Raw genomic sequence first — 26,848 nt, forward strand, 5'->3', positions numbered from 1 at the left:
TGGCGAGGTCACAAAAAGAGTGCTCCAGCTACCTGTATCACCGGAAGGATCTCTACATTTGAGAATCCCCTAACTCAATAAAAACCTCACGCTATCGACCCTCACACGAAGGCTAATGTAAATCGCATATAGTCAAGTCTCAGAAATGACTATCTTCCAGACCAAGTCTCAGGAATGGCTGGGACAGCCAAATACAACCAAGTATGGATCCACAAATGCGTACAATGGCAGTTTCCACAAGTAACGTACAATCCAGTAGACAATGCGCTCAAATAGGCGCCAAGTGATGCATTCCCACAACAACTGCAAGTGACATCACTGCTAGTATATCACTGTACTCCAGCTACCTGTACCTATGTGAATCACCTGTACCTGTACATGTCCCTGTAACCTGTAATCTGCAACTTGTAACCCCGAAGCTCGAAGCTCGAAGCTCGAAGCAGAAGGTACTCGAAGAAGATCCTCCGTGGGGGCGCCAAAAGAATGTGAGCGGGATGAAAACACACACAGCGCCTCTATAACAACCCGACACACACTAGGGGGCACCACTCGGCTTACACAACACACCTGGCCGAGACAGGAAACACACCTATGGAGTGAGAGGAGAGAGATTATCCACTTGCCCACTCCACACAGAGACACACACACACACACACACACACCCAAAAAAACTCAGCTCAAAAGAGGAGAATTTTTTATGTTTAGATACAATTGAGCTCGGGCCAACACCAATGGGGCAAACAGCTCACACAATATGGGTAAAAGATACCAGATACAATCACAAATTGGAGAAGAAGCTTCACTCACCGGAGAAGATTACACAGAAAATCAGTAGAAAAAGAGTGACGAATTTGGAAAAATGGGCAGCGCCATCGCGTCCGGAACGGCCCAAAACCCCAGTCTACAATGTCAAAGTGCTCAAATCCGACCTCGGATGAGCAATTTACAGCCACAACAAGCTCCAAAATGAGCAAAAACACACCTGCGGCTGTTCCTCCTCTCTTCTCCACGTTTTTTCTGGTCTTCTCTCAGTTTTTTTAGTTCCCACACTTAGCTTTATTATTTGGGCACCCTTGGCCTTTTAGATAACCTCAAACGGACCCCGAACAGGCCAAAAACTGACCTCGCAGTGCATAGTTGTCACCTTTTTGCATCATTCGCACACCTGGCACTCAGCTTTTTTCCAATAATGCATCTCGCCACCACGTGAAGTGGCCCCAAAAAGTGGTCCTAATGATGACCTTTCTGCATAACTCTCACAAGAAAACACCCACGTTGTGTCCGTCCTCATCCGCGTGCAAATATTGACCTCGTTCGCCCTCCTGACGCCACTAGATGCCATCTGACGCACCTGCTCACCTCACGTCGTCGGCCCGCGGATAGCTTCCTCGAGAAGTTTTACGCGCTATAAACTCCTCATTATTGTAGAAAAAACATACTGGTACTGGTGATAGTGAAAATCGATGCACTATGTACACACTGTCCTACCTGTACACATGTGGGCCCCACATAACCACCTGGCTAAGGAAAATGGGCAATCCTTTATTTGATGCACCATGCATGTATATGTACATATGCGCAATCCCTTGCTCCAAAAAACTCCTGACAACGGGTGTGGTGTGAATCACATATTGCCCGATTGCCAAGCCAAGGAAAGCATCTCTCTCTTGTTTCAGTTGCTCTTGTAGTGATTGCCAAGCCTAACACCACTGATGATGCTAAGTCAATGACTATAATGCCAATTCCAGAAGTGGAAGAACCATGGACACAACACTTATGGGAAACCATTAGAAATAGAAAGAACGGAAGCGCGACATTACAGTACAATCGTTGTATGGAGATGTAGGAACGGAGGTTTCGATGGAAAGCAAAGCTCAATCCCTGAAAGACCTGCCTTCATTTATAGGTGAACATGAGGCAAAATTGGATATAAGATTAGTTCCATCCCACATGAAAACTATTCCACAAATGATTGACTCAAAAAGTCTTCAAGAGATGCTGGCGACACCTGTAACATGCACAATCACCCTATCAGAACTCTTGAGAGTCAGACCACAGTTATGGGAAGACATGGGGAACATCTGGAGAACAAAGGAATAAAGATTCCTCTTCAAACAACCCCTACGGTAGAAGAATACAAACGGGAAGGTCAACCCAAAGCCCAATCTGTGCCCATAAACAAGGTCGGAGATTACTGTGAAGGTGAGGAAGGTAATACAACCTTACCCGTCGAATATCAAGATACAAAGATGATAGCTATCCTAGACAGTGGAGTGGGAGTTGCGATTGCTACAAAGAAAATTTGGGAGAAATGGGGTCGTCCAACTCTCAGAAAGACGAGAATGAAACTGCAACTCGCAGATCGGTATGTAGAGAGACCATTGGGAATCCTGGACCAAATAGTTGTAACTTCGTGTGGAATTAACTATGAGCACACCTTTGCCGTGGTAGCTTTCAGAAAAACGAACAACTTTGACATTATTTTGGGGCGGCCTTTTATGCGTCAACTCAAAATGATACAAGATTGGGGGTACGACCAAATTTACCTAAGGCATGAAGAGCTAATAACGAAAATCAACATGAAGGATCACAGCTATAGAGACGTTGCAAAAACACCAGTGAAAGAATTTGATTCAACCACAGTGAACGGAAAGGAAATACCTGCGTGGTTACAAACAAAAGCACATGTTTGGATGTGTGGAGCATCTGAATGTGGAGACTTAATCAAAGAGGAATGTGTGTTGGAAAGGTACGTAGAAGATGAGGTTTATCTTCCAGAACCTTTCCCTCAACATTTATTTGAGCCATTTGGGTGGACTCAAATATTGTCGACCTTGGACGTATGTGTTAACGAATGCACGCCTACAAAATGTTGTGATGATGAAGGATACGACCTAGTAACGTTGCAAATGGCTAGCGTCATCGTTGAGTCAGGATCATAGAGGAGGAATTCAGAAATTCACTAAGCGGTGACCTTCCATCACTGGGTGATGAAATCCAAATGATAGATGCTGATGAAAAAAGATCAAGTGGACCAGAGACGAATAGGAAGTACATGTCAAGACCGGACAGGTTTTACGAGTTTTCTAACCAAAAACCTAGTCGACAAGAGCGGTATAGATAAAAGAGAACAAGGAAAGCAACAACCAAAAATGATGCGAAAACGATATCACAGTTTTTGTATGAGAACATTTTCACCAAGTATGGCTTACCAATATAGATAGTGAGCGATAGAGGGACTCATTTCGTCAATGAAGTGATCGAATTCCTATTGGAAGAATTCATGGTAATTCACAGGAAGTCAGCTCCCTATAATCCACAAGATAACGGCCAAGCAGAAAGTACGAACAAGATTTTGGTGACAATTCTCATGAAAATTGTTAGTGAATCGAGAGCCGACTAGGATCAGAAGCTGCATTCAGCTTTGTGGGCATATAGAGTAGAGTACAAAACCTCAATCGGAACAACTCCGTTCAACATGGTTTATGGAATTCAAGCGACTTTGCCACTTGAATTTCTTATCCCCACACTTCGGGTAGCTAAAGAATTAGAATGGACGGGTCATGAATTATCCGATCAAATAGATAACCTGGAAAATGAAACTAGATTGAGAGCAGTTGCATCAATCTACGCGTAAAAATGAAACATGAAATCATTCTTTGACCATTATGTTATCAGCAAAGAATTTTCTATGGGGGATTGCGTCTTAATGTATACCCTGAAACAACATTCCGGGAAACTCAAAAAGTGAGGCAATTGACTCTATGTGATTCATGACATATCATCTAGCAGTGCCATTAAGCTTGCAACATTAGAGGGAGAGGAGATTCCTAATTGGATTAGTGGCTGCAGATTAAAGAAGTACAACCTAGCACTAAACTCAGAGATGCTTGCCAATATCCACACTGCAAAGGAGCGCAAGAACAAAGCAAATGAGACAAAGGCTCAAGCACAAGAGGAGGCCAGAATCAAAATTTTAAAGCAAAAACAGAAATTACAGCAACAAAGACTTCCTCAACCAGCAGATACGGCTCAAATTCCTCTTTCTATAATTCACACTGACGAGCAATGGGAAATAGGAATCGATGTTCGTATAAATGCAGACTTCTGAATGGCTGATATCAACAAGCATTGATTGACACACAGGCAAGAGTCAATGTGGTCAACTTCTCCACTTACAAGATGCTTACAGACGAACCCCTAGTGCGACCCACCCGAGATTTACAAGCTACAAACGGGGCAACAATGCCAACCTTGGGGATAGCAAACTTACCAATCAATATTGATGGAAATAGTTGTCCTCATTAAATTTTCGTAATGAAAGATAGAGAAATCAAAGAATCACTATGTTTGGGAGTTCCATGGATGAGAATGTACAATGCAGTTTTACTGAATGGTCAGAAAATGCGTTGATGTACACACACAACTCTAATACGTACATGACTCCATTCGCTAAAATAGATCACTCGTGGGCCGATTATCCCCGTCAACAAAAAGAAATCAGTTCATCAGCCAGAAACACCAAAAACGGCTGTTTGAAAAGTTTGGATACAGAAAACCGTCATGCAAAACAAATAGAGACAAATATGGCTACCCAAGGCACAACTCCTGACAAAAGCAACACCATATCAAAGACCTTCAAGAGCTAATCCAGAGGGGAAATGGCAACAAAAGTTGGAGACAACAAAAAAATCAGGGACAAAGATCGAACGACGAAAAAAAGTCAACACAAGAAGCCTGAACTAACAAATAGGCAATGGAAACATAAGAAAATTCAGGAACCTACATCAAAATCGGCAAATATGGAAAAAACTGAATACAAATGGGTTCCTAAAATAGTTGCCATCAAAACACCAACAATCAAGGAAAGAGCAATTGAACTGCAAGATCTTTTGTTCCATAAACAACTAGCCTTGCCATCTAAAGCCACTGAAAATTACATTCAGTCCCCGCATCTTGCACAGCACCTTGTTACACAATGCATTGTCTCAAACATGAAGAGAAGGCCACATTACACGGCCATGCATAGACACAGATTTCAAAACCCATGCACATGCACACAACCTTCGTCCGGGACGACTCAGTTTAGGAAAGGGGGAGTAACTGTTGAATCTAGTAGCAGTCAGGACCATTGAGGGGTCCAATGTGTATATATGTACATAATGCGCGTGTTTGTTTTTTTTTTCATTTTTTAGAGTTCAATTTTGAACAAATTTGATCAAAATCTGGCATGTTTTAGCGTTTTTATCATCCAACCACCATAATAACGAGTTGAAATGACAAAATCTGGAGCATTGGGATGCTTCTAGTGAAAATATATGCTTAGGGGTGAGTATAATAATTTTTGGCTAATTTTCGCCAGTTAATAAGTATTTTCAATTTATTTTGTTTGATTTTCGTTAATAATCTTCCAAAAATTAAAAAATATCGCCCACAGTGTCGGAATCAAGTTCTGGAAGCAAACGACGAAGTATCATGATAGGGATATCAAGCATGAAAGATATGAAGCTAATCTAAAGATGTCGATTTTCAGCCTTAATGATCATGACCACATTTCGCCAGAATCGCATGAAATGGTCATACGACACCACAATGACGAATGGTTCGACCCACAGATGGTATGCAAATTATATCGAGATCAAAGGTAAGGAAAATCAGCCCTATGTCACGAAAACCTCGGGGAGATATAGGTCAGGTAGGCCAAAATCTAGCTCATTGTTCATTTTCACATTTTGAGAGAGAAGAAGAGAGCTTCTTGACCTAGAGCGAGCTGCTACATTTCTACCCCATACGGACGGTCCAAGCCAGCATTTCATACCAAATTTCACAGGCATGTTCCTTATCAAGTAAAGATCAAGTCTATTACGCATGCAAGCGCGAATCATTGCACAAACGGGTGAATGGATCAAATCAAAGTCAGATGGATTCAAATAGGTCAAGGGCCCTTAGAGGCATAAAAACAAACTTTTTTCAAGCACAGAACACATCAATGTGCTCCCCGCAATGTTAGGAACAAAGCCATGTAATCAAATCTCAGTTTGGTGGTGGTACAACGATCGCGATCGGTGTACCCCACTGACAAAACTTGGCACAGAAATTGCAAAAGGCATCCTCTCAACTTCGCCAACAAGCTGTAGGTGTCAGAATTCATTTTGGATCGTACCCTGCATTTGTAAATTTTGACTTGGCCCAGGCTTAGAACTCAGTGAAAGATACACTCTCTTGAATTTTCATGGAAAACGCACAAATTTTGCTCATAGAATAGGCCAAATTTGTCAAACACAACTGAAACGGGAAAATTTGACCTACAACTACCAAAATTCGATTGAAAATTATGACGGGTGGTTTGAAGGGCATACCTCAGCACGATGTCGAGAAATTTGCGGTCTTGCCAGGAAAGCACTGGGCTTATGGCTGTGAGAGTTTGTGAGAGAACTCCAAAAAACTATATGAAGGAGTTAAACCATAGATGCCATGAAGACTAGGGTTTGGAGGAAGTGCAATCAAAGAAGTCCCACTTTTTCTCTCTTGCACTCACACACACAAAGAAAGAACACAAAAGAGAGTGTCAAAACAACACAAAGATGAAAACATCAAGGCTATGGTCATATCGTATCATGGGTAATATGAAAGGGTTAATAGATGAGTTAATGGCATTCAATCTTGGCTGACCAAATAGGATACAAATTGTTCTTTGGAATTGTAGTTTTGTGCTTACCATAATATTTATATTTTGTCTAGTGATTGGGATTAATTGTGTGTATAAATCCTCTTGGTTCATAGCAAGATAACTACGCTTACGTCAAAAGAAAAGTTATAGTCTATGAGAGGTAGTATAATGGGATCCAGTGATAGAAGTATTTCATTGAGCCTTTTTGGGCCAAAGAGAAACACTATATGTTGTTGAAAGTGTATTTTACGACTAATCCATACGTTAATTCTAATAGATCGTACAGAGTGAAAGCGATAGAAATTATCATCACGTGGGTTATTCATCTAGGATAGTATGTGAGAAATGTAGATATGAGAGAAGTGAAGAGATGAGAAGTTTCCCTCCCAAGCCCTATTCTTGCCCGTAGGCAATAAGGATTCTGCGGAGAGAGATGTACCTGTAGCAAAGAGAACCTAGAATTTGTGGAGAGGATGAATTATTAAGAATGAGAGAGATAGGTTTGGTTAATGCGGGGAGAGATGTACCTGTAGCAAAGAGAACCTAGAATTTGTGGAGAGGATGAATTACTAAGAATGAGAGAGATAGGTTTGGTTAAGGAGATGATATTAGATACATATCTATATGTGTTGGATTAGAGATGAAAATGAAAACAACAAGAAACCAAGAAAACATCAATGTAGAACACATCTTACTTGACAAACCCTTCGGCACCATTATTGATGGAGAGAGAAAAAGAGGGGAGAATTCAACTTTGATTGATACGCCAATTCCAAGACCTTCTTTGATTAGATTTGATCTTCCAAGGATAGCATGCAAGAATGGCTATTCTTCCTCTAGGAGAAAGTGTAGGCTTGGGCTTATGTTGATGGCTAAGTACAATTAGACATTACTACTCAGTCCCTCAAGAATTCCTCTCATCAATGGCTTGAATGCTTGCCTTCTTTTCAAGGAAGAAGAGGTCCCCTTTTATAGGTGAAGGGAACCCCCAAGGGTTTACACAAGAAGAGAAGAGCCAGTGTGAACAGAAATTGGAAAAGTTGGAAATGAGCTGTCCCTACATGATGTGGGCAGATTGGGGTCTAGTATTTTGATTATATCTCCTCAACCGTAGCTTCAAAAAAAAAGAGTAAAAATATGTGCAAAAAATTCAGCTCATTAGCTACGATTTTCATTTTAAAATTATTTTCCAATTCGGATTGAAACCTTGTGTTAAAAAATCATCAAAATAGGGTCCATTTCTGGCAGCAAAAGTCTTCCTGTGGTCCCCTTAGCCTAGACTTTCATTTGATTCCAAATGACACCTCATGCCATATGAAAGCATGACATTGCTCCTTGACAAAGTTTTGTAATCATGCTTGCAATAATGCATTAAAATAAGTGTATCTTTGAAATCATGCCACCTAGTGTCCCACTAAGATTTGATTCCCCCCAAGTAGCTATTTAAAAGAATATAAGAAAAATATGAAAAATACATAGAAAGGATGAAAAATATGTCAAAGTATAAAAGGAGACTTAGAGATGCCCAAATATCCCATTGGTATCCAAAGAATGCCTGAAAAATGCACAAGTCTGGAAAATCCCCGAAGACGGGGTAAAAAGTGCGTGATCAAGTCAGAATCAGACAGCGGAGTAGGGTGATGATAGCAACGCATCATGGAAGCAGTGAAAGCTAAAAAACTAACTTCAACTAACTCCAGGCTCCAACAAAAATTCATCAAGAAAACCCCAATATGGTTAGACTTAGTAAAATAAGGTCAAACAAGGAAAAATTGCTCTAATTTGTTCATTTTAAGTCCAAACTTGAAAATAAATCATTAGTGGGGTAGGCAAGCATAGGGGACCAAGGCCATCCAGTTTTCACCCAAAAAAGCCCAGGTACTGCTATCGCGATCGGTGTACCTCAGCATTAGAATTTGACCAAAACCTAACAGATCTCTTGTACAAATCTTGTTCAAGTCACCCATTAAGTTTCAAGCCAATTGGACATCAAAAACCCATGAAAAATCAAAGTCTAGTCCAAAACTCCCTTGTAACCCAAAATTGGAACTTATAAACTCAAAAGTGGTTCAAATAAAAGACAAAGTGGACCAAAATGACCCTCTCGCTATCAGCAAATCACTCATGTGATCAAATCTCATTTTAGTCTCTGTACTACGATCGCGATCGGTGTACCTCAGGCCCAGATTTGGCTCAGATTTCAATCAGTCATAGCTCTAGTCTTCCTAGTCCCACTGGTGAAATATGGACAAGAATGGATGATATTTTTTCAATTTATGATCAGTTTTAACTTTTGAACTGCTTTTTACTAAAAGTCTAAATGCTATTGGTTGCGAAAGGAAAATCCTGACAGCTTGTGATTCTACTCACACAGAATGCCTCCCCAAAAGAAAGAAAGACAGTGGACAGCTGCACCATATGAAGTGGATGAGCTAGCTACAAATGAAAAGCTCACATCTTGGATGAAATACTAGCTCAGATCCCTGCTCACATTTTCATCGTGAAGTTTAGGGATGCTGTGGGCTATGTATTTGGAGTAGTTTTTTAGATTGCATCCATGGGGAACATACTACATATGGGCCCACGAGCTCATGAGCTCAATACAATATGATGGGCAAGCGATGCTCACTAACAAGGATGGATTGAAGGTAAAGGTAAAGCTCACAAAAGAAATCATCAACAAAGCTTTGCATTTCGTTCCAGGGCAACACGACTTGCTAGCAAAGACCAAGTCACTGGATAACAAGAAGGCATTCATCAAAGCAAAAGGAAACAAGTACAAATACAATGACATGATATACGGTGAGCTGGAATTACCGATGAGATTGATCTCTCAGCATTTTACAGTACAAAAGCCTCCTCGTTACACCGAGCCAAATCCTGCATATTGCAGTGGTCATGGCTCTAGCAACAGCTGAAAATAGAACCCTCCGCTGCGATTATGGTTCTTACATCTTGGAGAACTTGATCGAAGCAAATTTGAAAAGCTCGGCAAAGAACAAAAGCTACATGAATGCAGGGCCAATGCTAACAAGAATAGCATACCAAGCTTTGTGAATGATTGAAGATCTACCGGCGGCCAGTTCTCAAACGACCCTGATTCAACAAGCAAAGCTGGTTGCTCATTCAGTAAGGATGACCACTAGCGCAACATCATCGCGCTCAGCCAAGGCATCCAACAAAAGCTCAAGCAATGAAGAAAATACTGAGACTGAAGAAGAGGGAAACTCTCAAGGGTCTAAAGACAAAGGACCATCTGAGTTTGAAGAAAGCGAGGAGGAAGACACCAGCACACCACTTGAGAAAAGAAAGAGGGAAAGAAGTATAGTGCCGCAGTCTGACCTTCAAAAAGCATATGTAGAGGCCCAACAAAGAGTTGAGGAAAGAAGGACCAAGTTGCGGGCTGATAGAAAAGCGAGAGCTGCTGCAACACAACAAACAGAGAAACAAAGGTTCGAGAAGGAAAGACAATAAACAATAGAAAATACAGCTCGCATACGGGCTGAAAAGCAAAGGTTAGAAGCGGAACAAAAGGCTACAGAAGTGGACATTTCTTCGCAGTCCACTGAAGGAACAAAGGAAAAAGAAGCATCTGATGATATGAACCAAGTAGAGCAGCTTCAGAAAGCTCAAAGAGAGAGGAATGTGAAAACACGACGGGCGGCGTATTTGACTCGCCAAAGAATCATAAAGATTTTAAAGAAAAGAAAAGCGGATGCGTCTGCTTCGCAGCCAAGGGAAGATGCTTCAAAGAAGAGGCATTTACGAGAAGTGGAAAAATCACCACCTCCTCCCTCGCTGAAATATCCTCCTCCTCCTCCTTCTCCATCAACCAAAAAACCACCACCTCCTCCTCCTTCATCCTCACAAAAAGAGTTTATGCCTACAGAAGCAATAGGATACCAAGAAGCCTGTCAGGCTATTGTTGATTTTGACTACAAGAAAACCTTACAGGAATTAGAAAGACAATTCCAATGTCAGGTGCTGAGAGAAAAAGAAAAGCAAGTACAGGAGGGTCAACAAAAGCGAGCATCTGGGCAAGAGGAGTTAGAGAGCTTACGGGTACAATTGGAGCTCACAACGAAGGAAAGAGACACTGAGAAACAACAGGCTCAGTCTCTGATTAGAGATCTGGTGGATGTCAGGACGGAGTTGACCACCAAGGAAAAATAATGCCAAGAATAGTCAACGAAGGTACAGAAAGAAGCAGAGCAGCTTGCTTACGAAAGTGCAAGGTTTCAGAGAATTAATAGTTCATACATCATTGTCAAAATTACTCTGACAACCTTGATGGCAAACCACAAACTTGCTGGAGCATTGGTCTCCACATCAGACAATGCCACATCAGTGAACACCCTAGCGGCACTGAAAGGGGAGCTAGAGCAAGAAAGACTTCAGAGGTAGCTACTCTTATCAGGAATAATGGCCCAGACGGCGGCCACCGAGCAAAAGGTAAAAGAGCTGGAGCAGTAATTGGCACAAGCGAGGGCCGAGTTAGAGACTCAGAAACAGATCAGCGAGACAATGCTGAAAGAAAAAGAAGACCTGATTTCTCAACAACAAATCAGAACAGACGCAGCCCAAGTGCAACCATAACTGCTGTCTAGTCAAGATTTGCCTGATTTTCTTGAAACTTCACATAAAGGTGAACAAGGATAGGGATTGGACAAGGTAGGCTTAGATATTAGATATGAGCTCACTGAAAGCATCGAGGACATGCCAGAGGTACCAACAAAAGAGTACATGATGAATGAAAAGAAGATAATGGAGTCAGCAACCCTGGCATTCTTACAGCCAGAAGAGCAGGTGGAGGGATTTGGCCATGAATACCTACCTTTTCCCTTGATATGCCACGAATCAATCCTATGGAAGGAGAAGATGCAACCGACCCTACCACCACGAAACAAAGACGGAGATTACGAAGGTGTAGCACTAACAGCTGAAGAAGCTTAGGCTCTCATTGAAGATCACCCAAAGTGGAGGCAGAAGTGGTTGGACAAGTAGCCACAGGATCTAACCAACTACCACAACGCTCCTTAGCACATTCAAATAGATCCTACTTTTTTCCCAGTCCCTAGAAGACGCATATGGAACGAATTTGCAATATGGAAAGGCTCGAGGCAGCAAAAGATGAACTACCCAATCCTAACATCGCAGAATCCTCCTACAGTAGCCTATGTAGTCAACACACTGAATTCGACAATCACCTTGTTGTGGGATGTCCCCGATGTGGCATGTGAGATGCTAGTAAAGATAGCCCGGATGATCGTCACCTGCATCCAGGTGTTCAAAGACACTGAAGGCGACGATCACCCGTGGAATCTGTTCTTAATAGGGCATCGAGGAATTTGTTGGAATTTTCAAGACTCGCCACCATGACATATCCTGATGGCAATGTACTCTAGACTCATGTACCTGCCTTCAAATTACTTGCAGACTTTTGAAGAGGCCTTTGTCACACAGTTTTCTTCGAAATCGACTCAAGGGTCTTCCATCCCATGGCAAAGGACCTCAAGGCACGGTACGTAGCATACCAACACACTTTAAGTGAAAATCCTTTCAGACAGCATCAAGAAGCCCTGGAACTTGTCCTTTGAACACGGAGCTTTTCAGCAACACTTGCTTCCTTCAAGCCCTATCAACGACCAAAGCTCTGAACATGCACGAGGGCGTGAAAGGATAAGGAAGGGGGGAGTGTTTGGCGGACGAAGTGACGAAGCTACGGTTTCCAAAGAAGGAGTCACATTTTAGTGGGAAACCCTTGTAAAATTCTTTGTAAGAGAGCATCTCTAAGCTGAGAACTTTAAAAGAATTTATGACTATTTTTCTGGGAGAAATTGTGTATTAGAGAGCCAGTTAGAAGTTTAGGAGCTTTTGGCCGGACAAGCCATTTGTAAAGACCTAAACTATAAAGCTCAGTTTTGTAAGTTTGAGCTTTATCTATTTTATGAGAAGCTGAAGAAGATAGCGTACGTTTGAGAGCTCCTTCTTGCTTCAACTTGTAATCTTCGCTATTGTGTCTACAGTAATCCGAATTCAGATTTGTTTATTGCATTGTGTTCCTCTTACTTTGCTCTTCCATTCACATGTAATCATTCAAGATTCCGCGTAAGTGTTCAACTACAAGTTTGTGGCCTTAAATCGCTGTTTTGAGTGTTTATATGTGTATTTTATGTTATTTTGACCCTAGGAGAGGCTTCAGGGACCCTAAAACGACCCTTTAGGATCATCTGTTTGTTGTTTTTTCTGACTTTGGGATGAACGATCGCGATCTTTGTATCTCTCCAAAATGTTGTCAAAGTGATATAATATCCTCCTGATAGTCCCCTGTAGCTTCCCTTAAAGTTTCGTGCGAATCCGACATGATTTGCATGGTAAACGGGCCTGATGACTGTAGAGTTGTGTAGAAGGACATAGGCAGATTACTTGGCTTTAGTGTGTTTGATTTTCTTGAAGAGTTAGTAGTTGCATCTCTTCGAGTTCACTTCATTAGGATTGACACCCTAGTGAGTTTCCATGCCTCATCCTGGTCGCTTCCCTTGTATTGATATTTTATGTTGATGCGTGAGAGCTATGCTATGGACGTCCGTTGCGGCGACCCGCAAACAGAAGAGAGAGAAAATTCTTGTCAATAAAATATAAGTAAGCCCCCATTTTAATAGCTGCAACACGTGCACAACTTCTAGAGAGCTCATTTTTAAGCGAGAGAAAGGACACTTCCATGTTCGAGTGGCCCTGCCTTCTTCATTTCTCCTCTATTTTTTGCCTATGCATACTTTACGGACATCTCCATAAGACAATATTTTTCATGATGTCCTCTATTTCTCTTGATTTTGAGTGTGTTCCATGCTTAAAGGGTTTTTCATAGATCTCTACAAGTGTTTTTGGTCATGCAATAGTTCTTCCTTCCGATGGTGTGGCTCGTGCAAGGCTATAGAGGCATTCATTTTTCTTCTTTCTTGCACGTTAACATCATTTTAGTGCTCCCATAGAGAAGCAAGTGCTCCCATGCTCCAATTCGTGTGAGATATGTCTATTCTGCATGCAAAGAATGTAAAGGGGATGTGGGTCCTTATGGACAACCGCCAATGTATGTGAAAATTGTGGACATCCCTTGAGGCGGTTGTATAATTGGATTGCAGCCTTTGGAGGGTCGTGAGGTTTTGTGAAGCCAAGCAGTGGGGTCATGTTACCCAACTTGAGGTGGATTAGGTACTAGAGCGATCCATCAACATCCCTTGAGCTTTCAACGTCACATGTAAGTGTTTTTGTGGCAATCAAACATGGCAGATGATTTCCCACAGTTTCATGGATTGCTTAATGAGAATGCGCAAACTTTTATTGAAAAATTGGAATTCAATTGCTTATTGCAAAATATACTAGACCAAGCTATATTGTTGCGGCTATTGCAATACAATTTACAGGATGAGGCAAAAGTTTGGTTACACAATCATGAAGAGTTGATGCAGGCACAAACTCCACCGGTAGTTTTGGACTACAATTGTGTGAAGCAAACTTTCTTTGCACATCAAAAATCCATTGAAGTACCTGATGAAGTTTGGCATGAAATTTTGGGGTACACTCAAAAGAGTAATCAAAGTGTTGATGATTTTGTCACGCAGTTCACCTGTTTATGGGATAAATGGTCCCGAGCTTTAGAAAATGAAATCCCTCCATCCATGTTAAAGAAGGAACTTTTTGGGCAAACTTAAAAGAAAGTCTGAAGTTCAAAGTTGAGCTAAAAAGGACCACCACTTTTGAGGAAGTAGTCACTATCGCTAGAGAGAAAGAATGGAAGACTCAAAGACTTAATGAATATAGGAAAGGGGTCCCTATGCAAAGTAATGGTGGCCAAAAGGAAGAAAATCAGGCAGAGGCTAGAGCCCAACCTTCTAAAAGGGTTGCTAATACCAAACAGTTACAACAAAATATGCAAGATATGATGACCATGATGCAAGAATTGTGATTAAGTGTTCTTGGAGGTGGAGGTGGTCGTGGTCATAGGCGGGGTAGAGGGATGTCTCAGGCATGTGAAGCTCAGCATAATGCTAATGTGGGTCATGGACAAGGCATCTTTGAGCCGTAGAGGAGGTTCATTCCTACTTGTTATAATTGTGGTCACATCCGCACTTATTGTTCAAAGCCAACAAGGATGGAAGGTGATATGTTTCCACTCCCCCAGTAGATTCCTCATAGGTCTAATGATTATGCATTAGATATATGGGGAGATCAAGGTACTAAACTGGAAAATCAGACCTCAACCTCTGGTGGTCATGTGGGTATTGTGTGGGTAGAGAAGAAAGAAGCAGATGTGTTTTCCATGGGCAAAAGAGAAAGGGAAGGCTATGCCGCTCCTGGTCCTAGAAAAAAGAAAGGCAAAAGAAAGAGGGTTAAGGTGCAAAAGACAAGAGGAAGAGAAGACCTTGTAGACGGTGGTGTAGTCAAAGTTTGTCGATCCTGACAGAGAGCCTGGGCAGGCAAGTGACACTGGATACGTATGCTTTATGTGGCTTTCTAAACCAAAAGGTCTCTAGATTGTACCTAACAAGGTAGCAGGTGAAGGGTCATCAAAGTGCTGATTTTTGGTCCATATGTGTAGAGCTTGAAGTGCTGAAGGAATAGGTCTAGACGGCTCATCAAATCGAGCTACAGAACCCAAGATATTTGAGTTTGAAAGTTTAGTGCATTGCAGATTCTTGTCGGACAGGGCAACTCGGAACAGGTGGCTCGAGGGGATGTCAATGTATAGATGCATAATGCTCAATTTATGGAGCATATCCATCTTTTTAGATTGAAAGTTAGAGCTATGGATTGCAGGTTATGGCCAATTGAAGTTTTGTCGGGGGTCGGGTTGGTGCCCACCTAACCGCATGGGGAGTCGTGCCGCTTGGTGTTTTTTGGGTCTTGATAGAAATTGAGAAGGTTCTATGGAGTGTATGGAGATAGCAAGACTTAATTGCTCGTCAAACGGAGCTCGGAGCGTGAAGTTATAGCCCGTTGAAGTTGGGGACCCGTTGTTGAGCAGATCAATACTGATGATTGTTGCAATTTTTGAACCGACGGTTGGAATGCCTGGCAAAGTCAAAGTATGGCCAAGGCAGAGAAGACCGATATTGGAAACAGGGAGTTTCAAGGGAAATTTACGGCTCGATGAGAGGAGCTCTAAGCCAAGAATGGTAGGTCTATGAAGGTGGGCCAAAAAAATTGCGTTTTTTGGGGATTTTTGGATCCCTTGAGGGTGTGTTGCTCAGGTAGTGCCACATGGCGAGGGAGAAATCCCATAGGTGCAACTCGTGGCCATAAAGTGGGGCTATAAGTCCTAGGATGGTAAGTCAAGAAGTATCACAAGTGGAATGGGAGATCGTGGAGCTTTGGGCGAAGGCGGAATACCTTATGACGCTGCTTTGGTGGCGGGCTGGGCGCAAGCTGGCCGATTTTGGGCATTGAGGGTGGCCAGCGGTGGTTTTGAGGCATCCAATGGTGCACCATTGGCGGCAATGACATGCTAACATGGCGCTTGTGATGGCGCTGCGATGTTCACACGCCTGAGTGCCAAAGATTTTTGAGAGCGAGGTTTCCCACGAGGTCAAGATGAAGAGCAGAAAGGTGAAGTAGAAGCTGGAGCTAGGTTTGTTGAAGCCTGCAGATTATTTGCATATTGCAAAGCTAGTAGAGTATGCCATGGTCCAATCACAAGCAGTGCCAATTGTGTGGAACACAAAGCCCGTTGAGGTAAGGTCCACAATTGATTATGTATCTTGGAAGTTTCCACTTTATGATGTGCATATGCCAGTGATGGACGAGCTTGTCAAAGAGGATAAACCCCTTGCTAAAGTGAGCCAGTGTGCCAAAGAGGAAACAGGTGTTGGATTTCCAGAGCAGATTAAAAATGTAGAGCTTGTTCTTGTGGAAAGCTTGCATGAGAAGGTTGTAGATAGCAATCAAGTTGTAGAAACCAAGGATTCAAAAGAAGATGAAGAAAGTGTGCAAAGCATAGATGATGGTCAAGCTTTTGTGGAGCAGCCGGTGGTTGAAGATGTGGATACCGAGTCACTGTATGGAGATGCCAGTTTCGTTTTTTGGGAGACAAGCAAGGAAGATGGACCGAATGAGCCTGCATCCTATGACAAGGAGACGGAGGCTGATAAGCTAGTGTTGGTAGAGGTAAAGCTGCCTGCTTATGTGTCTACTGATGTGGTTGTAGCCAATGTGGAAGAAGAACAGGTTGAATTACCCAAGAAAGTGAGAGAGGATATGCTATCAAAGGTGACATATAGTTCTCTATTGGCGGCCATGTTGATGAAAGTAGCAGTAGAAATGGCTATGGCGGTAATATTGGTTCAAAGCTCGGCAAAGGAGGATAGGTCTGAGTCTATGGATAGCCAAGCTAGCCTACCAAATTGGCAAGGGGATGATGAAGAAGAGGAAACCAAGGGGGTTGGGCATATTTTTGAAGCTCATGAAGTGATGAATGTTGGCGAAAGAGAGGAGCAACTGGAGGTGCCTATGGACTGTCATGATGATACTATGAATGCAGGCCTTTTGGATCAGGTCTGTGGTGGAAGTGAAGCTGATTAGGGATTTGATGATGCTGAGGATGCCATGGATGAAGAGATGCAAGTGCTTGTGGATAAGGTTTTGACCAAGGTACAGGTTATGCAAGGGTTAACCCTACAGGTGGGGAAGTGTATGCTTATAAGTGCATCGTGAGGTATGTTATCTACCAGATACGGAGTTCCATGGAGATGAACTTTGATTTACATGGTTGGGAGGGATGATCTGAATTATTGGTTGGTACAAGTGGTGTGCTTATAGATCCAGGTATGTTGATGAGGCAGGTGATGATGCAGAGAAATGCTAAGATGATTTGGGCATACTGTTGGCATGGGTGGTTGCGGACATGGGTGAAGCATTATTGGACGGTGCTACAGATGGGCGGAAGCCATATGATGCATGGGGTGGGGCAACCCACTTGAGGTTTGGCCGTAGCTGACAGGAGTAGGGCCGGGTATATATGGTGTTGTTTTGGTTTCTAGTGGTGTTTGCCAATTTTTGCAGTTGGTAGAAGAATAAAAATTCTTTTTGGTTGAACATGAATGTTGAACTAGGGGGTGGGCATTGATGGTGACAGAGGGAACATACACTAATGTGTATGATTACAGATGCATAGCAAAGAGCTAGAGCAGATGAGAAGAGCCCAGGCAGGCAAGTGATAACAAAAATGTATGCTTTTTGTGGTTTTCTAGACCAAAAGGTCTCTATCCTGGCAAGGTGACAGATGAAGGGTGATCAAAGTGATGTCTTTCTACCCAAATGTGTAGAGCTTGAAGTGCTGAAGGAACAGGTCTAGATGGATCATCAAACCAAGCTACAAAGACCAAGATATTTGAGTTTGAAATTTCAGTACATTGCAGATTCTTACCGAACAGGGCAGCTGAGGACAGGTGGCCTGAGGGGATTTAAGTGTATAGATGTGTAGTGCTCAATTTATGGAGCATACTCCATTAGGAAGAGAATGGGGTCTAGGAGAGCCTCTTTACCTAGAAGTTTAAGAGAGTCAAACCTCTAGTATTAAGCAAGCAGTCAAAGAACAAATTTTGAATTCAAACAAGCAAAACGGCTAGTTTATTTGAATTTAAATTTCCCCCCAAAATGAAATTCAAAATCTAGCAGGGAAAACCATTTTGTGTAACATATCTATGGAAAGAACTCCACGTGTAGATTTTGAATCAAATTGGAGATAGTATGTAGAACTTATGGAAGGTAAAAAATCATAAAGTTGTTTCCCCCCTTTTTTGGGGAAAAAAGTGCATCCTTTGGCCACTCTTACACCTCTCTTACACACCCACCATTCTTGCACACATGGCATGAACCTATTTTTCAAAATGCTAATCACCTCCATAATCTCAGGGCAAATAAAGAGGCCCTCCTGGACCCCATCCTCCTTCTAATGCGTCTTTTGAGATTGCACATCAAAGCTATGGATTGCAGGTTATGACCATTTGAAGTTCTTCCGGGGGTCGAGTTGGTGCCCAACTAGCTGCATGGGGAGTCCTGTTGTCTGGTGTTTTCTGGGTCTTCACAAAGCTTGAGAGGGTGCTATGGAGTGTATGGAGCTAACAAGAGTTGCCTGCTCGTCAAATGGAGCTCGGAGCGTGAAGTTATAGCCCGTTGAAGTTGGGGACATGTTGTTGAGAAAATCAATACTGATGATTGTTGTTGCAACTTTTGAACCGGTCGATGGAATGTCTAGGAAGTCAAAGTGCGGCTGAGACAGAGGAGACCGAAGCTGGAAACATGGAGTTTTAAGAGAAATTTACGGCTCGAGGAGAGGAGCTCTACGCCAAGAATGGTAGGTCTATTAAGGTGGGCTAAAAAATGAATTTTTTGGGGATTTTATGAGCCCTTGGGGGTGTGTTGCTCAGGCACTGCCACATGGCAAGGGAGAAATCCCGTAGTCTGCGGAGATCAAGGCCATAAAGTGGGTCTATAAGGCAACGCGAAGGCAATAAGTTTTACAAGTGGAATGGGAGCTCGTGGAGCTCTGGGCGATGGCTGAATGCCTTGCGGCGCTCCTGTGGTGGCGCGCTGGGTGCAAGCTAGCTAGTGTTGGACGTTGAGCGTGGTTGACAGCGACGCTAAGGCACCAGATGGTGCAACATTGGCGGCAATGACATGCGAATGTGGTGCTCCTGATGGCGCTATTCACACGCACGTGTGCCAAAGATTATTGAGAGTGAGGTTTCCCATGACGGCAGTGACGGTGACATCATTGCCCCCTAGGGTGCCTCACTTAAAGGGCGGGTCATGATTGGATTGGAGTTGAAGGAGGTGTCCAAAAATTGGGGGCGGCTTCACAAGCATGCAAAAAAGGATGGCCAAAAATAGAGAGGCACGCCTTAAGGGCCCCGATTTTTGCATGTGGGGGGCCTTCTTGGAGAGCCGGAGGAGAAGAGGGGGGGCGTTTTTTTGCTCAAGAGAGGAGCCCTCGGCCTAGAAGAGGTAGACTCGAAGGTGTGTTCGCAAGCTCCCAAGACAGGACGAAGGCAAATAGTTTCGAGCAAAGGTGCTACCATAGGGGTGTTTTGTTGCCACGCTCTCAACGGGAGGAGTTGCATGGAAGGTGAAGCCATAGTTGCAATTTATTTTCCTTGTTGCTCAAGGTCTCCATGCAAAGCTGTTGTAGCAGGTTCCCATGGTTGTGTCGATGAGGTTTTTTTCCATAATTCAAGAAGATCTTATCGATTTCTGGTGTCGTTTCTTCCCTTTCCCCCCCTTCTTCTCTTTGCTCTATTCCCAAAATATGTTGTCAATGTCAGAGATGCGTATACCTCCCCGGACCTTTGTGTGTGTGTGAAAGAGAAAGAGAGAATGGTGTGTGTTGCGGAACGATCGTAAACGGGCTGTTTCAGTGTGGATTGTTGTTGATTGTGCGATTTTTGAAGGGGAACTCTAGTGGATTGGGGTGTAGTGATTATCCTGGGCTATAGAGAGGCTTGCTATTTTGTGCCAGGTGTGTTCCCCTTTCCCTGCATCCAACGGTTTGAAGTGGAAAATCAAATAGGTTACAATGTAAAGGAAGACCTAATTGGGAGGAAAGTAGATTGTACTGGACAGTTGATGAATATGGTGCCCAAACTCAAGAGGCAACGGAAGTCATTAGTGAATCCACAGAAAGAGTTGAAGCATGGACACATCAGAGTGCTGGTTGTGGGAGAGTTACCTGACATTTGTCGTGTGGTGAACGCTTGGCACAAAGGTGTGGGCATGGCAGAGGCTTACATTGATGGAGGTGCTTAAGTTTGTGTGATCACACAGTCACGTGTCAAGAGACTAGGTCTCATTACATGCGGAAGCTCTGGGTTTTGGATTAGACTAGAAAACCATGCCAAAGTGAAGTGTTTGGGGATGATTAAGAATTTGGAATTTGAAGTCTTTAACGTGAAGGTTATAGTAAACTTTCATGTTATGCCAGCTGGCTTGGGAGCTTTTCCTCTCATTTTGGGACAACCTTGGTTGAGAGTTGTCACAGTGTTGTGCAAGACTCGGGCAAGGCCACAATCTATGTGTATGGCAAGAAGGGTGAAAAAGAGGTGTTTGATATGACTGCCAAGCAACCTATGGCACTAGAAGATGTGAGTGGGAATGATAACTCTAAAGTTACCAATGAAGACAGTTTTGAAGATTCAATAAGTAGCTCTGCTTCCAGTTTCAGTGAGGAGGGTGAAGTGTCATTCTTGCTATTGGATGAGGAGAAGAGGGAAGTAGGTGAAATGTTGCAAGTGTCAGGGAATATAAATGCTTCAAGCCTTAGAGCAACTTGAGGAGTTGATGCAACCTAAACATGAATTTCTAGTGAAGAAAGAATTGATTCAAAATATGATAAGTGCCGATCTGACACAAGGAGAAAGAAGGGAGTACTTAACAATGTTGGACAGGTTTCCAAATATTTTCATCACTTCATACCAGGAAATAAGGGGTTTTATTGGGGATCCTGTAAAGATCGAGCTGGTTGAAGGGGCAAAGCCAATACGACATAAATTAAGAAGCATGGGTAAGGAGCAAATGGATGATGCTTCGAGCCATTTAGTGCTAGCAACTTGAGGAGTTGATGCAACCTAAACAAGGATTTCTAGTGAAGAAATATTTGATTCAAAATATGTTGAGTGTCACAAGGAGAAAGAAGGGAGTACTTAACAATGTTGGACACGTTTCCAGATCTTTTCATCACTTCATACCAAGAAATAAGGGGTTTTGTTGGGGATCTTATAAAGGTCGAGCTGGTTGAAGGGGCAAAGCCGATACGACATAAATTAAGAAGGATGGGTAAGGAGAAAATAAATGATGCTTCAATCCATTTAGAGTAACTTGAGGAGTTGATGCAACCTAAACAGGAATTTCCACCAGTGAAGAAAGAATTGGTTCAAAATATGCGAGTGTTGATCTAACACAAGGAGAAAGAAGGGAGTACTTAACAATGCTAGATAGGTTTTTAGATCTTTTCATCACTTTATACCAAGAAATAAGGGGTTTTGTTGGGGATCCTGTAAAGATTGAGCTGGTTGAAGGGGCAAAGACAATATGACAAAAATTAAGAAGGATGGGTAAGGAGCAAATAAATGATGCTTCCAGCCATTTAGAGCAACTTGAGGAGTTGATGCAGCCTAAACAAAAATTTCCAGTGAAGAAAGAATTGATTCAAAATATGTTGAGTGTCGATCTCACACAAGGAGAAAGAAGGGAGTACTTAACAATGTTGGACAAGTTTCCAGATCTTTTCATCACTTCATATTAGGAAATAAGGGGTTTTGTTAGGGATCCTATAAAGATCAAGCTGGTTGAAGGGGAAAAGCCAATACAACAAAAATAAAGAAGGATGGGTAAGGAGCAATTTAATGCTTTAAAGGAGGAAGTGGATAAACTCTTGAATGCATGGTTCATTTGTGCCAGTTGATAATGTTGAATGGGTGAGCCTTGTAGTGGTCACTCCAAAGAAATATGGGTGTTGGAGAGTTTGTGTTGATAACAAGCCATTAAATGCAGTGACTAGGAAAGATTCTTACCCTTTGACTTTCATTGATCAACGTTTAGATGCAGTGGCTTGCTTTGAAAGATATAGTGTCTGTGATGGTTATTCAAGATATTTTCAGCTTATCCTTGCTCCTAAAGACTAGAAAAAGACTACTTTTATCACGCCATGGGGTTGTTTCTTCTTTTGCTGCCTTCCTTTTGGGTTGACAAATGGGCATGGAGCTTTTGAAAGAAAAGTGGATTGGGTCCTTACCCCGTTCCTTGGGAAGTTTGTTACAGGATTCATAGACAATTTTTGTGTATACAACTCAAGGAAAGAGCATGTTCATAAGCTTGAAATGACTTTTGCAAGGTATGATGAATGTGGGGGTCACTTGAACCCTAATAAATGTCATTTGGCGTAGCCAAGGGTTAAGCTTCTTGGACATGTGATTGTAGAAAATGGGATTGAAGCTGATGCAGAGAAAGTGGAGACTATGTTGCTGTTGTCATCTCCAAAAGATAACAGACAATTGGCCACTTTCATACAAAAAGTTAAATATATGTCTCGTTTCATACCTTTGGCATCACAACTATTGTATCCATTGCAGCAAGCAGTTAAGAATGATCCCTTGGAAAGGTCTTGTGATTGTGAGGATGTTTTCGAGTACACTACCCATTATGGAATCTCCTTTGACTAGGAAAAGGAGTTTTATGTTAACCGATTAGTGGGAGATGATACCATTGGGGCCATGTTATTGCAAAAGGGGAAGGTATCTTAGTATATGAAGCCTGTTCATCATGCTAGTAGAGTGAAAATTCCTCATGAAAGAGATTTCTGTGACATTGAATTGGTGATGACCAGTATGATTTATACTTGCAGACGATTCAGACACTACTTATCGCAAAAGGCATTCACCTTTCTCACTAGTTATTCATTGCTTCTAAAGCTGTTCAATATTTCAAATATTTAAAAAACAGTGATGAGATGGGTTACTGATCTTCAGGAGTGTCAGTTCACTTTTTTGGTGGAAGAGAGTACTCGGGCTACCCTGGCAGATTTACTCATTTATAAAGACACTCCTGTTTTGGTTAAAGAAGAGGTGGTGCGAAAGGAGAAAGTCGAGACTCTTGCCATCTCTAATGCTTCACTGTTATACTTTGATGGTTCTTATCGAAGAAGTCATGATGCTGCTTCAGGAGGCATTGTCATTTACAATGCACAAGGAAATCTTGTAAGTAAGCAAGGACTGAAACTTGATGCAAAAAGTAACAATAAAGCAGAGTACATGTCTCTTGAAGGTGGTTTGTACATTTGCTTACAATTGGGGAAGTTTTTTTATGAGCATATATGTTGCAAGTTTGTTGTGACCCTAGAGCTACTTACTGATAGAGGACCATGATTTAGAGGAGAATTGTTTGATTTCTTATGCGAGAATCTCAATTTACAGCATAGATACAGTTCTCCTTATTATCCACAATGAAATGGTCTTAATGAGACGTTGAATGGAGAGTTGGTGAAGATCTTAACAAAGATGACTCAAACACATGGGAAGATTTGGGATTCAGAGTTGCCTTCTGCATTATGGGCCTACATAAATTCTATCAAAACAAGCACAAGAGTTTCTCCTTATCACTTGGTTTATGGCAAGGAATCTTTATTTTGCCAATTGAAGTGGAGATTCTTGCACTCAAATTGTTGTCATTGGAAGGTGAACAGCAAACAAATGCTTGGCAGAAAAGGTTGTTGGATTTACAATGTTTACAATTGGACAAAATTCTACCTTTGAGCTATTATGAAGAAGTGACAAAGAAGGCCTAACTAAAGGCTAATGAATGTGTGCAGGATAAGGGAATTGAAAAAGGTATCTGGTGTTGCAATACAATAGTAAGCTAGACAATACCTTTCAAAAAAAGTTTCAAATCAAGTGGGAAGGTCCTTTTACTGTTGTGAACAAATTTGAAAATGGCACATATCAGTTGGCAAATTTGAGTGGTGCACAACATAAATATCGTGCTAATGGTTACAGATTGAAGAAATATCTAGCACATTCAATGAAAATTATGACAAATGAGATGCTATCATTAGAGGGAGATAGTGTGAAAACATCTGAGAATGTAAACAAGGTGTCTCGGAATGAGTTGCAGCAGTTGTTCACCCTAGAAACCTCTGCTTGTCATGAATAATCAAGCAAGCTAGGGGTGGTTGGCAAGCTATATCATGCATTTTTTGGATGAGCATAAAGTCACTATGTCATGACAAAAGTCTTGCCCATTAGCCTCACATATAATGTGTACATAGCCCTACAAGTCTTGGAAAGTGACCATGCAAAAATTCATGTATAAAGGTGTGATTTTTCCAGGTTTGGGTGTTGATGTTTTCGGCTATTTGAGTCCAAGTTATGAGCATCCGAAGTGGGCGGTCTCAACTTAGAAGGTGATTGCAGGTGCATGCAACAAGGACAAGTGGGATTAGAAATGCTGAGGTGTAAGAATTCTAGATGTAGCCTAGATGATGGGCTTCGAGCCTTGTGTTACGGTGAGTCATTTGGTGATCGGAGCAGCAAGTTATGCGTGGAGGAAGTTTGTCCAAGAAGCCCTCCTGCTTTGGGGGAAATCTAGAAATTTGTGGGCACAAGGGGTTTGGGAGGATTGAGGAGGAGGTTGACATGTGGTAGGGGAATTATCCCACATGGAAAGGAAAAAGTGGAAGGTGAGGGGTATATAGCCTAAAGGGGCAGCCCATTATGGGTGCATCACTTGGTGAGAGGCTCTCAAGGCTTGCCATGGAGGAGCTTGTGGGCTCATCGGGAAGAGGGGGTGCATATTGGGAGTTCACACTCAATTGTACATGCACCTGGCACAATTTTTGGTCCCTAGCCACTTGCACCCACCGATTCCTTGGTCAAAGGGTCACCCACAGCTCATTTTTTGCCCAAAAAAGGCCTAGAAAGGAGCCAATTAAAGGATGCCTTGATAGAGAGCCTTTTCGGCTAAGAAGAGAGAGAAAATTCTTGGCAATAAAAGATAAGGAATCCCCCATTTTAATAGCTTCAACACCTGCAAAACTTCCAGAGAGCTCATTTTTTAGAAAGAGAAAGGACACCTCCATGTTCGAGTGGCTATAACTTCTTTATTTATCCTCTTTTTTTTGCCTATGGATACTCTACGAAATCTCCACCAAACAAGATTCATCATGATCTACTCTATTTCTCTTTATTTTGAGTGTGTTCTATGCTTGAAGGGCTTTCCATAAATCTCTACAGGTGTTTACCATAGGTGTTTTCGGTCGTACAACAGTTCTTCCTTTCGACGGTGTGGCTCGTGCAAGGCTATAGAGGCATTCATTTTCCTTCTCGTTTGCATGCTAACACCGTGTAATTGATGGCCAGGTGAAAATAAATTATGATCCCTGTATATTGAGGCCATGCTTAAGATAAGAGTATCTTAGATATAGTTGCTTTGTCCGTTGGTACATGGACAGTGATGGTCACATGAAAGCAAGGGTGTGAAGAGAATTCAATTGGGAGATGATAAATTTTGAGCGCTGCTACTGATGTGGCAGCATCAGTAGCCATTAAAAAGCTCAAAGCTTTTGAAATCAAGGGAGGTCAAAGCGCTCGAAGCACTTGAAGCCCTCGAAAAGCGCTTAAAATCTTTTCATAGGTAATTCAATCACTTAGGGAACGGGTGTGGTCGAGATGACATAATCAATAGTTTCAAGACACTTACACATCATTGTTGTCCATGACTTCACGTTGGAAGAGAGAAAAAGTATCAATGCTTAGTCCAAATCCACCCTCCTTGATTCAGAAAATGTTGGGCTTACACTAGTAAGAGAAATGATAGGCTTCCTACTCTCAATTAAATGATCACTCTCTCTTGCAATGGCATAGAGCTCCCTTGCTAATGACCCCTAATAAAACACACAAATATGCATAAGACAATGAGATTCCACGCAAGAGCTCCTTCTTGAGAGGTTGAGCTTAGCTTCTCAAGTTATAGCATAGTGCTTTTGCTTATGGCTTCCCCCCTTTTGTGCTAGCTACACCCTCTTTTTATAGCAATTTTGAGGGGTACCGTTACTCCTCTAACCATGGTCGGGTTATATTTTCAACACTTTATCTAATTTTCTTTGCTTGGAATTATGAAGAAGTTGGTGGGGATAAATGAAGAAAAGAGAGAGGAGAGAAAAGGAGGTGATAGGACCTTCATAGTGGGTTAGTCTTAGTAGATTAGTAGAGATAATATTTTTCTTAATTTACAAATGGAATTGGATATTTACAATGAGAGTATCCATGTATGATACAAATAAGGAAGAAAAACTCTTAAGAGGTAAGAAAAGATGGATTTCTTACAAGGTTGATGCTCCAAGTGTCTTGAGTAGGGCCAAATTTGACGCTTGTTGACGGTCCACTAGCTTTGACGGTACATTTTTTCTCCACACTTGAAGATGAGTAATCAATCACCATGATGCCCTCTTTCAAGAGAAGAGGCTGAATTTTGTGGTTTTTTTTAATAGATATGGGTAATTTGGAGGAGGAAAAATGAGACTAGGTGGTCAATTTTGGGATGGAAGTGTGTGTAGGAGGCATGAGTTCACCATGCTTTCTCTTATTCTTCAAGGTTGAGGAGAAGCTGAGTAGGGTGCAGAGAGGAGAGGTGGAG

This window comes from Adiantum capillus-veneris, chromosome 3 (assembly GCF_014529385.1).
Source record: "Adiantum capillus-veneris isolate H3 chromosome 3, ASM1452938v2, whole genome shotgun sequence".
Taxonomy (NCBI): Eukaryota; Viridiplantae; Streptophyta; class Polypodiopsida; order Polypodiales; family Pteridaceae; genus Adiantum; species Adiantum capillus-veneris.